The sequence below is a fragment of the Aethalodelphis obliquidens genome, unplaced genomic scaffold (assembly GCF_003676395.1).
Source record: "Aethalodelphis obliquidens isolate GAN/ISIS:26980383/991018 unplaced genomic scaffold, ASM367639v1 scaffold54, whole genome shotgun sequence".
NCBI lineage: Eukaryota > Metazoa > Chordata > Mammalia > Artiodactyla > Delphinidae > Aethalodelphis > Aethalodelphis obliquidens.
In genome coordinates this window covers 13,667,196-13,679,104 of record NW_020837998.1, presented here as the reverse complement: position 1 = coordinate 13,679,104, position 11,909 = coordinate 13,667,196, and the positions used below count along the sequence as shown (strand labels likewise).

Here is an 11,909-nt window from a genome sequence, read left to right as displayed (position 1 = left end):
AGCAGCCGGCAAGCGTTACATCCACGAGAGTGCTACTCCCCCAGCTTCCCCGGCCCTGGGCTCCCGCCTGAGAATAACTTGGTTCTGAGCTGGAGCTCGGCTGATTTGAAGGCTTTTAGTATGTAGAATTCCTTATTACTCATTTTTTTCTTAGGCTAACGCAAGTAATTGTCGACCACAATAATGAGGCGGCGGCGGCTTTACCATGGTAACAGGGAAGTCCTATGGTAAACAACCGTGGCATTTTCATTTTAGTTCCGCCCTGTTACGGGAGGGAAACGCTTGGCCACGCCCCAGCGGCGTGCGTTTTATTCTTTTGCAAAAGCTGTGAACCTTCAGGGCGACATGAGGAAAGACAGTCGCGGCAGCCTAGAGGATGAGGGGCGCTCAACGTCAAGGCGGCCACATAGCTGAGGAGATGGGGAGGTAAACGCGGAAGACACCCCTACCTGCTCTCGTGCAGGCTCTGGGCTTCAAGTGTTTCGTGGTGGTGAGGGGGCGGGGCGGCGGAGGACGTTGGCAGGCAGGGTATCTGAAAACTTCGGAACGGAAAATATCTTTGACTGGTTGTACATCGGGAGCAGCTAAGATGATTTTAACTTGGGTTGCTTTGGCTCCAGAGGCTGCATGTTTAAATGCTGTATCTACTGCCTACCAGTATAACTCAGAATTTTTAATGGCGTAAGTTTTTTTTTTTAAACCGTTTTTGGAAAAGAACTTAGAGCATAGGGCCTGGTGATGGTGGATCACTGTCTCATAATAATGAACCACCGAAGAATAGGTTGAGGCGCTTAGCCAGGGCTTGTTCTGCCATCAACCATTTGTGGAGAATGGATTGTTGGTTCTATCACTTCATCAACCACCCCTACTGGTTATAGAGGAAGACATGTGTACAAGGGCTATTTCCTAAGCTTTTGGTTTTTTATATTTGTGTTTCAGTTATAGACCATGTGCCTGTGACCCCATGCCTCATTGCTGTTGTCCATGAGGGTCTTTTCCCTTCATTGCTACGCTCCCAGAGTGACACATTTCTTTTGCCTCCAGGTTGTAGCAAAATGAAGACAGAAGGTGTTGTCTGATGCTGTTGTAGGTATTATGACTGAACCTCAGTTAACACAAGGAAATAGGTGCTGTATGAAGAGGTAGGGGAAAAACTAGGAAAGATGCATTTCTACACAAATGGGACTAAGTGTTATTTGGGGGCTTTGAGCAGAAGAGAAAGGGTATGTAGTGGAGAATCAAAGAATTTGGGAAACCACGGGCAAGATTTGTGGGGCATTGGCAGAAAGTTTTGTGGTAAAGTCCTGAGTTCTTATCCAGTTTTGTTAATGGCACTAAGAATATTGGATAAGGTACCAGTGAAGCAAACAAAGACATTCAAGATTGTGAGGGCACAGAGACTTGGGTTATTTATCCTGGCCATGAAAGGTCATACTTCCAAGGCTGGAGTAAGTGTTGCTTATGTTTGGTCCACATTTAAATTTCCTCAGACAGTCATGGAATGAAATCTCCCTTTGGAAGGCAGAAACCTATGGATAGACAACATTTCACAAAAAAGATTCCAAATAGAACTGTAGCATTACCCAAGTTAGGAGGAATCCTCTGGTGCCTGCAAGACATAAGGTAACTTGGGGCCCTCAGAAAGCACGTGAATGTTGACACAGATCCTGGTCAGTATCTGGCTATAGGTACCAATTGGCTAGCTTTCCAGAAAGAAACATCATTCCTAGGTTTTGCACTACTGCATTATTACAGTGGTTCTGCACCAATATTTATACTTTCTGAGAATGTTTGAGGGTTCAGGTTTGAGGCTACTCTACAGATAATTGTCTAACCCATCAAAGCTGGTTATTCTGGTCTTTCAGCTTTAGCATTTTCATTTATATTTCTTATGTAACTACTTCTCAGTTCATGCTCAGTGAATATATTTCCTGTATTCCTTTCCCAGAATCCTGTTCCTTCAAAGGAGGTTCAGGATTGTTCACCTGCTCAAAGGCTGCCTCATTAAATATGTTGCTAGGTAGCAGGCCAGGGAGTTGGGTGGTCAGTTGAATTGGAGGATTTCCTTTGTTCTTGGCAGTGGCATGCTGACCTCTTGTTGCTGAATGAGGACTGTTTCCAAACCAAGCATTGGGAAAAACTGAGTAAGAGGGGAAGAAGTCTTTTGAGTTTTTTCTCTAGGAGCCACCAGGCTTGTCTGAAACTTTTGTCTGTTTGGGGGCTTGTTCTGTTTCAGAACCAGAACTCTGGGATACCATTGCCTTGGCACATGGAATTCAGGGCCTAGCAAGATGAAGGTGGATATCACTGGATAGCACTTAAACTCCAACAGTATGCTGCTAGGTGAGCATGGCTCGGTTGAGCATGTGGATAATGGCATCAGGCTGGGGTAAACAGGGTGGTGATTAAAAAGAGCTAATATTTGTGAAGGGCCATATAGATTACAAAGCTTTTTTACATAGATCTCACTTGATTCTCACAAAACCTGGGAGATGGTTTTAGTATGCTATCTTTTTGTGGTAAAATATACATAACAAAATTTACAGTTTTAACCTTTTTTTTTTTTTTTTTTTTTTGTGGTACATGGGCCTCTCACTGTTGTGGCCTCTCCTGTTGTGGAGCACAGGCTCTGGACGCGCAGGCCCAGCGGCCATGGATCACGGGCCCAGCCGCTCTGTGGCACGTGGGATCTTCCCAGACCGTGGCACGAACCCGTGTCCCCTGCATTGGCAGGCGGACTCTCAACCACTGCGCCACCAGGGAAGCCCAGTTTTAACCATTTTTAAGTGCATAGTTCGGTGGCATTAAGAATATTCACTTTGTGCAACTATCATCATTCTCCATCTCCAGAACTTTCGTATTTTCACAAACTGAAACTCCATACCCATCAAACACTAATGCCCCATTGTCTCCTCCCCCCAGCCCCTGGCAACCACCATTCTACTTTGTCTCTATGAATTTGACTACGCTACATACCTCATATAAGTGGAATCGTAACACTGTTTTTCTTTTTGTGATTTATTTCAGTTAGCATAATGTCTTCAAGGTTCATTTATGTTGTAGCATGTATCAGAATTTCCTTCCTTTTTAAGGCTGAATAATATTCCATTGTGTGTATATACCACATTTTGTTTATCCATTCATGCATTGATGAATACTTGGATTACTTCCACCTTTTGACTATTGTGAATAATGCTGCTATGAACATGGGTGTACAAATATCTGTTTGAGTCCCTGCTTTTAATTCTTTTGGATATATACTCAGAAGTGGAATTGCTAGATCTTGTGGTAATTCTATGTTTAATTTTTTGAGAAACCATCATACTGTTTTCCACAGTGGCTGCACCATTTTACATTCCCACCAGGAATGCACAGGGGTTCCCATTTCATCCTCACCAACATTTGTTATTTTCTGGTTTGTTTTTTTGATAATAGCCACCCTAAAAAGTATGAAGTGGTATTACATTGTGGTTTTGATTTGCATTTCTGTACTATATTGGAAAAACCTACTGTTCTCCTCTCCTGTGTGTCTCCATTACTTTCACATAGAACACTTTACTTTTGACACTTCTGGTCACCAAATATGTGGTGGGGGATTTTCCCCACAACAAGCAATTCTCTGTGACACCAGCTGGGTGTCATACAGTTTAACTCAATTCTGACACTGTCTACCTGGAGATAGCATCAGATTCACAGGTTAAGGGCTCAGTCCCACAAGACTGCTTTCCACCCCCACTTATGCCAGTCACAAGCCCAGGTTATCACCTGTGTTTTTGACTAATTGGCTATAAATCAGAGGTTCCAGCGACTTCCTCCTTGGGTTCAGTTAATTTGCTAGAGTGGCTCATAGAACTCGGGAGAACAGTTACTTTTGTCAGTTTACTAAAGGATATGACAAAGGATACAGTTGAACAGCCATTTGAAGAGATATATAGGGTGAGTTCTTCAAGGGTCCCAAGTGCAGGAGCTTCTGTCTCTGAAGAGTTGGGGGTACATCATTCTCCTGGTATGTGGATGTGTTCATCCACCTGGAAGCTCTTCGAACCCCCTACTTTGGGGATTTTTATGAAGGCTTTGTCACATAGGCATGATCAATTATTACTCCATTTCCAGCTTCTCTCCCCTCTCTGGAGGAGGGGGAGGGGGCAGAGCCAAAAATTCCAAGCTTCTGATCATGGCTTGGTTATTCTGGTGACCAGCCCCCATCCAGGAGCTCACCCAGAGTTGCCTCATTAGAACAAAAAATGCTGCTAGTGCTCTTATCATTTAGGAATTTATGAGGCTTTTAGGAGTCCTATGTAAGGGATGGGGTCAAAGACCAAATATTAGAACAAGAGATGCTCCTAGTGCTCTTAGGAAAAGGTTTTAGGAGCTCTGTGCCAGGAACCGGGGACATAACCAAATATATATATTTTCTGTTATCTAACACCTAAGGATTAATGAGGTTGAATGTCTTTTCATGTGCTTATTGGCCATTTGTAGATCTTCTTTGGAGAAATATCTATTTAAGTCCTTTTCCCATTTTTTAATCTGGTTGTTTGTTTTTTTTTGTTGTCGTTGAGTTGTAGGAGTTTTTAAAAATATATTCTGGATCCTAATCCCATATCAGATATATGATTTCCAAATATTTTTCCCATTCTGTGGGTTGTCTTTTTACTGTGTTGGTAGTGTCCTTTGGATACACGAAAGTTTTAAATTTTGATGGAGTTCAACTTATCTATTTTTTTATTTGTTACCTGTGCATTTGGTATCATTTCCAAGAAATCTTTGCCAAAACCAGTGTCATAAAACTTTTCTTCTATGTTTTCTTCTGAGAGTTTTATAGGTTTAGCTCTTACATTTAGATCTTTGGTCCAGTTTGAGTTAATTTTTGTATATGGTTTAAGGTAAAGGTCCAACTTTATCCTTTAGCATGTGGATATCCAATATTCCCAGCGCCATTTGTTCAAAAGACTGCCCTTTCCCCATTGAATGGTCTTGACACCCTTGTTGAAAATCATTTGACCATTGACCATATATGTAAGCGTTTATTTCTGGACTCCCTATTCTATTCCATTGATCTATATGTCTGTCTTATGCCAGTGCCACACTGTTTTGATCATCGTACAATAGATTTGTAGTAAGTTTTGAAATCAGGAAGTGTGAGAACTCCAACTTTGTTCTTTTTCAAGATTGTTTTAACTTCAAAATCCCTTGGGATTCCATGTGACTTCTAGGATAGATTTTTTAAAAAATTTCTTCCAAAATGTCATTGGGATTTTAATAGGGATTGCTTTGAATTTGTAGATTGCTTTTGGTGGTATTGACATCATAACAATATTGCATCTTCCAACTCATGAACATGGATGTCTTTCTATTTATTTGTGTATTCCTTAATTTCTTTCAGTAACCTTCTGTAATTTTCAGCATAAAAGTCACCTTCTTGGTTAAGTTTAATCCTGAGTATTTTATTGTTTTTTATATATATATATTTGAAATATAACATTATATTATTTTCAGGTGTACAACATAATGATTCAATATTTGTATATATTGCAAAATGATCACCACAGTAAGTCTAGTTAACAGTCATCACCACACATAATTAAAACTTTCTTGTCTTGTGATGAGAACTTTTAATATCTACTCTCTTAGCAACTTTCAGGTACACAATGCAGTATTACTAACTATATTCACCATGCTTTACATTACATCCCAGGTCATATTTATTTTATAACTGGAAGTTTGTATCTTTTGACCACCTTCACCCTCTGGCAACCACCAGTCTGTTCTAACTATGAGGTGTTTGTTTTTTTTTTTTTTTTGGATTCCACATGTAAGAGAGCTCATATGGTATTTCTCTGACTTATGTCACGTAGCGTAGTGCCCTCAAGGTCCATCCGTGTTGTCACAAATGGCAAGATTTACTTCTTTTTAATGGTTGAATAATGTTCCATTGTATATGTATACTACATTTTCTTTATCCATTCATCCATCCATGGACACTTAGGTTGCTTCCATATCTTGGCTATTGTAAATAAAGCTGCAATGAATATTGGGGTGCATATATTTTTTCAAGTTAGTGTTTTTGTTTCCTTCAGATAAATACCCAAAAGTGGAATTGCTAGATCATGTAGTAGTTCTATTTTTAATTTTTTGAGGAAACTCCATACTGTTTTCCATAGTGGCTGTACCAATTTACATTTCCATCAACAGTGCACAACAGTTCCCTTTTCTCCACACCCTCACCAACACTTGTTATGTCTTGTCTTTTTGATAATAGCCATTCCGACAGATGTGAGGTGATATCTCATTGTGGTTTTTGATTTGCATTTCCCAGAAGACTAGTTGTGTTGAGTACCTTTTCATGTATGTTGACCACGTGTATGTCTTCTTTGGAAAAAAGTCCGTTCAGATCCTCTGCCCATTTTTTAATCGGATTGTTTGCTTTTTTCCCTTTTGAGTGTTATGAGTTCTTTTTATATTTTGGATATTAACCCCTTATCAGATACATGATCTGCAAATGTTTTCTCCCATGTGGTAGGTTACCTTTTCATTTTGTTGATGATTTCCTTTGCTGTACAGAAGCTTTTTGGTTTGATGTAGTCCCACTTGTTTATTTTTGGTTTTGTTCCTCTACTTACTCTTTTTGATGCTATTATAAATGGAATTGTTTTCTTAATTTCCTATACAGATTGTTCATTCTTAGTGTATAGAAATGCAACTGGCTTTTGTATGTTATATTTTACACATTAAATATATATATTTTTTAATTAAAAATGTGTAAAAACATTACTACAGAAACATTAACTAAGTTCAGAAGTGAACTGAGTTATTATTTATAAGTGGGCCCTTCAATATGATTTTAATATTTGGGAAAATATATTTTAGTAATTCTGATGAAATTTAGAATTCCAGTATTCTGGGTTTTTTTTGTTTTTCTTTTTAATTTTTATTGGGGTATAATTGATTTACAATGTTGTGTTAGTTTCAGGTGTACAGCAAAGTGAATCTGTTATACAAATACATATATCCACGCTTTTTTAGATTCTTTTCCCATATAGGCCATTACAGAGTGTTGAGTAGAGATCCCTGTGCTGTACAGTAGATGCTCATTAGTTACCTTTTTTATATATATATATATATATACACACACACACACACACACACACACACACGCACACACACACACACACACACACATACATATGTGTGTGTGTGTATGTGTCAATCCTAATCTTCAAATTTATCTCTTCTCCCCCCTTACCCCCCAGTAACCATAAGTTTATTTTCTACATCTGTAACTCTATTTTGGTTTTGTATATAAGTTCATTTGTAGGCTTTTTTAATTTTAATTAATTTATTTTTTTAACATTTTTATTGGAGTATAATTGTGTAGGCTTTTTTAGATTCCACATATAAGCGATATCATATGATATTTGTCTCTCTCTGTCTGAGTTACTTCACTCAGTATGAGAATCTCTAGGTCCATCCATGTTGCTGCAAGTGGCATTATTTTGTTCTTTTTTATGGCTGAGTAATATTCCACTGTATATATATACCATATCTTCTTTACCCATTCCTCTTTTGATGGACATTTAGGTTGCTTCCATGTCCTGACTATTGTGAGTAGTGCTGCAATGAATATTGTGGTGCAAGTAACTTTTCAAATTATGGTTTTCTCTGGATATATGCCCAGGAGTGGGATTGCTGGATCAAATGATAGCTCTGTTTTTAGTTTCTTAAGGAACCTATACTGTTCTCCATAGTGGATGTACCAGTTTGCATTCCCACCTACAGTGTAGGAGGGTTCCCTTTTCTCCACACCCTCTCCAGCATTTATTGTTTGTAGGTTTTTTGATGATGGCCATTTTGACTGGTGTGAAGTAATACCTCATTGTAGCTTTGATTTGCATTTCTCTAATAATTAGTGATGTTGAGCATCTTTTCATGTGCTTTTTAACCATCTGTATGTCTTCTTTGGGGAAATGTCTGTTTAGATCCTCTGCCCATTTTTTGATTGGATTGTTTGTTTTTTTGATATTGAGCTTCATGTGTTGTTTGTATATTTTGGAGACTAAAACCTTGTCGGTTGCTTCGTTTGCAAACATTTTCTCCCATTCTGAGGGTTTTCTTTTTGTTTTGTTTATGGTTTCATTTGTGTGCAAAAACTTTTAAGTTTAATTAGGTCCCATTTGTTTACTTTTGTTATTTTGCAGCAAACTCTGCAAGTTTGCTGAGTTCATTTATTAGTTCTAATGAGTTTTTTCAGGGGGAGGAATATTTAGGCTGTTCTCCATATGAGATCATGTCATCTGCAAACAGGTAATTTTAGTTCTTCCTTTCCAATTTGGATGCCTTTTATTTAATTTTCTTGCCTAATTTCTATGGCTAAAACTTCCTTTTCGATGTTGAATATTATTCATCTGAGAGTGTCTTAATTTCTCTCTCATTTCTGAAGGACAGTTTTGCCAGATACAGAATTCTCAGTTGACATTTATTCTTTCAGCCCTATAAATATATTATCTCACTTCTTTTGGTCTCTGAGGTTTCCACTGAGAAATTTGCTGATCATCTTATTGAGGATCCCTTGCACATAAGAGTAGCTTTTTCATGGTCCTTTCAAGATTCTCACTATAGCTGTTGACAGTTTGATTATAATGTATCTTGGCATAGGCCTCTTTCAGTTTATCTTACTTAGAGTTCATTGAGATTCTTGGACTTGTGAATCCATGTTTTTCCTCAAATTTGAGAAGTTTTCAGCCATTATTTCTTCAAATAACCTCTCTGCTCTTCTTTTCTTTCTTTCAACCTCTGGGACTCTCATAATGCATATGTTGTTTGATTATGTCCCATTAATCTTTTAATCTCTGTCCACTTCATTCTTTTTTGCTCCTCAGACTTGATAATTTCAAATGATAACTTCAGCTTCACTGATTGTTTCTTCTTGTTTCAGTCTGTTGTTGAACCCCTCTAGTGAATATTTTAGTTGTTACTATATTTTCAGCTCTAGAATTTCTTTTTTGTTCCTTTTTATAATTTTTGTTTCTTTTTTGGTATTCTCATTTTAAAAATATATTCCTTTCCTCATTCCTTTGGTTCTTTGTGTTTTCCTTTAGTTCTCTGAACATATTTAAGATAATTGTTTTAGTCTTTGTTTGATACTTCTAGTACCTGTGCTTTTTCAGGGACAGTTTCTGCCACTTTATTTTCTTCCTTTGAATGTGGCATATTTTCCTATTTCTTTGTATGCTTTGTGATTTTTTAAATTGAAAATTGGGTATTTGAAAAAAACAGCCTTGCAGGTAGGCTGTGTGCTGGGGAAGACATTTACTAATAAGCAAGGCTTGCTCTGGGCCTTGGGATCAGCCTCGTGTCAAGGCTTAAAGTCTTCTTGGACCTTTTCTAGGCGTACGTCTTGCCTAGGCCACTGTGTGTGCTTTTTCAATTCCCTAAAATACACATCTGTTTTTAAGTGTCTTACTTTCCAAAAGACTCTCACCACTGCTTCTTCTGGCGGCCATTAATGTTCTGTTGTGCTCCTCTGCCTCTAATCTCTTGCCCCGGATGTTGCGAGACTATAGTCCCTCTGCAGCTTTCTCGAGCGGTGTCCACTATCTCCTGTCTTTTCCTAGCCTGAGATCCGAGCTATACCGCTTTTCTCTTTCTGAACTCTAAGAGACCAGTACCTTAGGCAGCCCCTAGACAGATTAGAACATTGCAAAAAAGGTTCACCTTCCTCTTCTTTCCAGTTAGAGGGAGGGAATTGACAGCCAGGCCACTGCATCTCCCAGACTGTGCTTCCGTGCACTACAGGGGAAGGAGAGGTGGGGTACAAGTAAGTAAAAATACCACGAAATTTCCTTCCATTTCCTGTGTGGCTTTTTCTTGATTAAGCTTTCGCTTGGTTGCTATAGACTGTTTTCCAGATCTCCTGTAAAGTTATTTTTTGCTAATTTCTAGTTGGTTTTTTAAAAATGTTAATGTGGGTGGGGGTAGGAGAGCCTGGAGTTTCCTAGTTTACCAACTTACAGATATCACTGAAATAAACAGTATTCTATCTGTTTTATAAACAGAGATACCAGTGTTTAGATAGTGACTTATACAAGGTTCACAATTAATGAGGACAAAAGCTGGGCTTTGATTCTATTTCTTTTTCCAGGTTTTGTGATTTTTTTTAAAATAAACTTTGAGTCTGTCATGCAGAGTGAAGTAAGTCAGAAAGAGAAAGACAGATACCGTATGCTAACACATAGGAAAAAGATGTCATGAAGAAAGAACCTAGGGGTAAGACAGGAATAAAGACACAGACCTACTAGAAAATGGACTTGAGGATATGGGGAGGGGGAAGGGTAAGCTGTAACAAAGTGAGAGAGAGGCATGGACATATATAGACTACCAAACATAAAATAGCTAGCTAGTGGGAAGCAGCCGCATAGCACAGGGAGATCAGCTCGGTGCTTTGTGACCACCTAGAGGGGTGGGATAGGGAGGGTGGGAGGGAGGGAGACGCAAGAGGGAAGAGATACGGGAACATATGTATAACTGATTCACTTTGTTATAAAGCAGAAACTAACACACCGTTGTAAAGCAATTATACTCCAATAAAGATGTAAAGAAATAAATAAACTTTGTATTTTAGGATAGTTTTAGATTTACCAGAAAGTTCCAAAAATAGTACAGAGAGTTCCCATATCCACCCACTCCCTGCCCTGCACACAGTTACCCATTTTATCAACGTGTTTCATTAGTATGGTACATTTGCTACGATCAGTGAACCCATATTGATGAACTAAAGTCCATACTGTTTTTCGGATCTCCTTAGTTTTTACTTAATGTATTTTTCTGTTCTAGGATCCAGTCCAGGACACTACGTTAGATTGTTCTCATGTCTCCTTTGGTTCCTGTTGATTGTGGCAGTTTCTCAGAATTTCTTTGTTTTGATGACCTTGACAGTATTGAGGAGTACTATTCAGGTATTTTGTAGACTGTGCCTCAATTGGGATTTGTCTGATTTTTTTCCTCATGATGAGAATGGGGTTATGGGTGTTTGGGAGAAAGACCACAAAGGTAAAATACCATTCTCATCATATATCAAGGCTTTGATGAGCTGACCAGCCTTTACCAGCTTTTTCCTCCATATAGTTATTTTCCCCACTTTCTATACTCTATTCTTCGGAAGTTAGTCACTAAGTCCAGCCCACTTTCAAGAAGGATTGGGGAAGATTAAGCTCCATTTCCTGGAGGGTGAGAATCTACATAAATTATTTAGCATTCTTCTATAAGGAAGAATTATTTATTTTGTTTCTCAAATTGTTCCAGCTTTGTTCATTAGAAACTCTTTCACATTGGACCCTATATCCCTTTGGCATGTCCCCATTGTTTTGTTCTTTGAGCACTTCCTTACTTTCTGGCACTACAGGTTGCTCATTTTGTATATTCCCTGCCACAGCCATGGGAGAACCAGCCATTTCTCCAAGGAGACCTGGTTCCTTTTATTAAATCAGAATGTCTTCCAGAATATGAAAGATCTAGATGACTGTAATAGAACTAGTGGAAACCCATTTGTAGGGGTATGTGTGTGTAGGTGGTGGTTAACAGGAGCAAAAGAAAAAGGGAAATCTGGAAGGGTCATAATCCAATTCTCTTGAATGATAGTTTACTATCCATTTGGAGGCAATTTAAGAGCACAAACTAAGAGATACCTTGGGTTCAGATGCCAGCTCTGTCACTTTCTAGCTGTGTGTCTGTGAACCTCAGTTTCCTCATCTGTAATGTGGATATAATAACCTCATGAGGTTGTTGGGATGATGATGAAGTGATTTATTTATTTATGTATTTATGTACTTACCACACTCTGTGGCATGTGGGATTTTAGTTCCCCGACCAGGGATCGAACCTGCGCCCCCTGCAGTGGAAGCACAGAATCT

At 38.7% G+C, this 11,909-nt stretch overlaps 1 long non-coding RNA gene across 2 annotated transcripts; it reads left to right on the top strand.

Annotated features, from left to right (window-relative positions):
• Nucleotides 1-41: 41 nt before the first annotated feature.
• On the top strand, nt 42-10,955 carry LOC113609067 (uncharacterized). Of its 2 annotated transcripts, none has more exons than XR_003428492.1 (3): nt 42-118; nt 1,045-2,343; nt 10,834-10,955. It is a non-coding gene; the product is annotated as an uncharacterized LOC113609067 (long non-coding RNA). The 2 variants fall into 2 exon arrangements; XR_003428491.1 differs by lacking the exon at nt 42-118 and adding an exon at nt 125-426.
• The last annotated feature ends 954 nt before the right edge of the window (nt 10,956-11,909 follow it).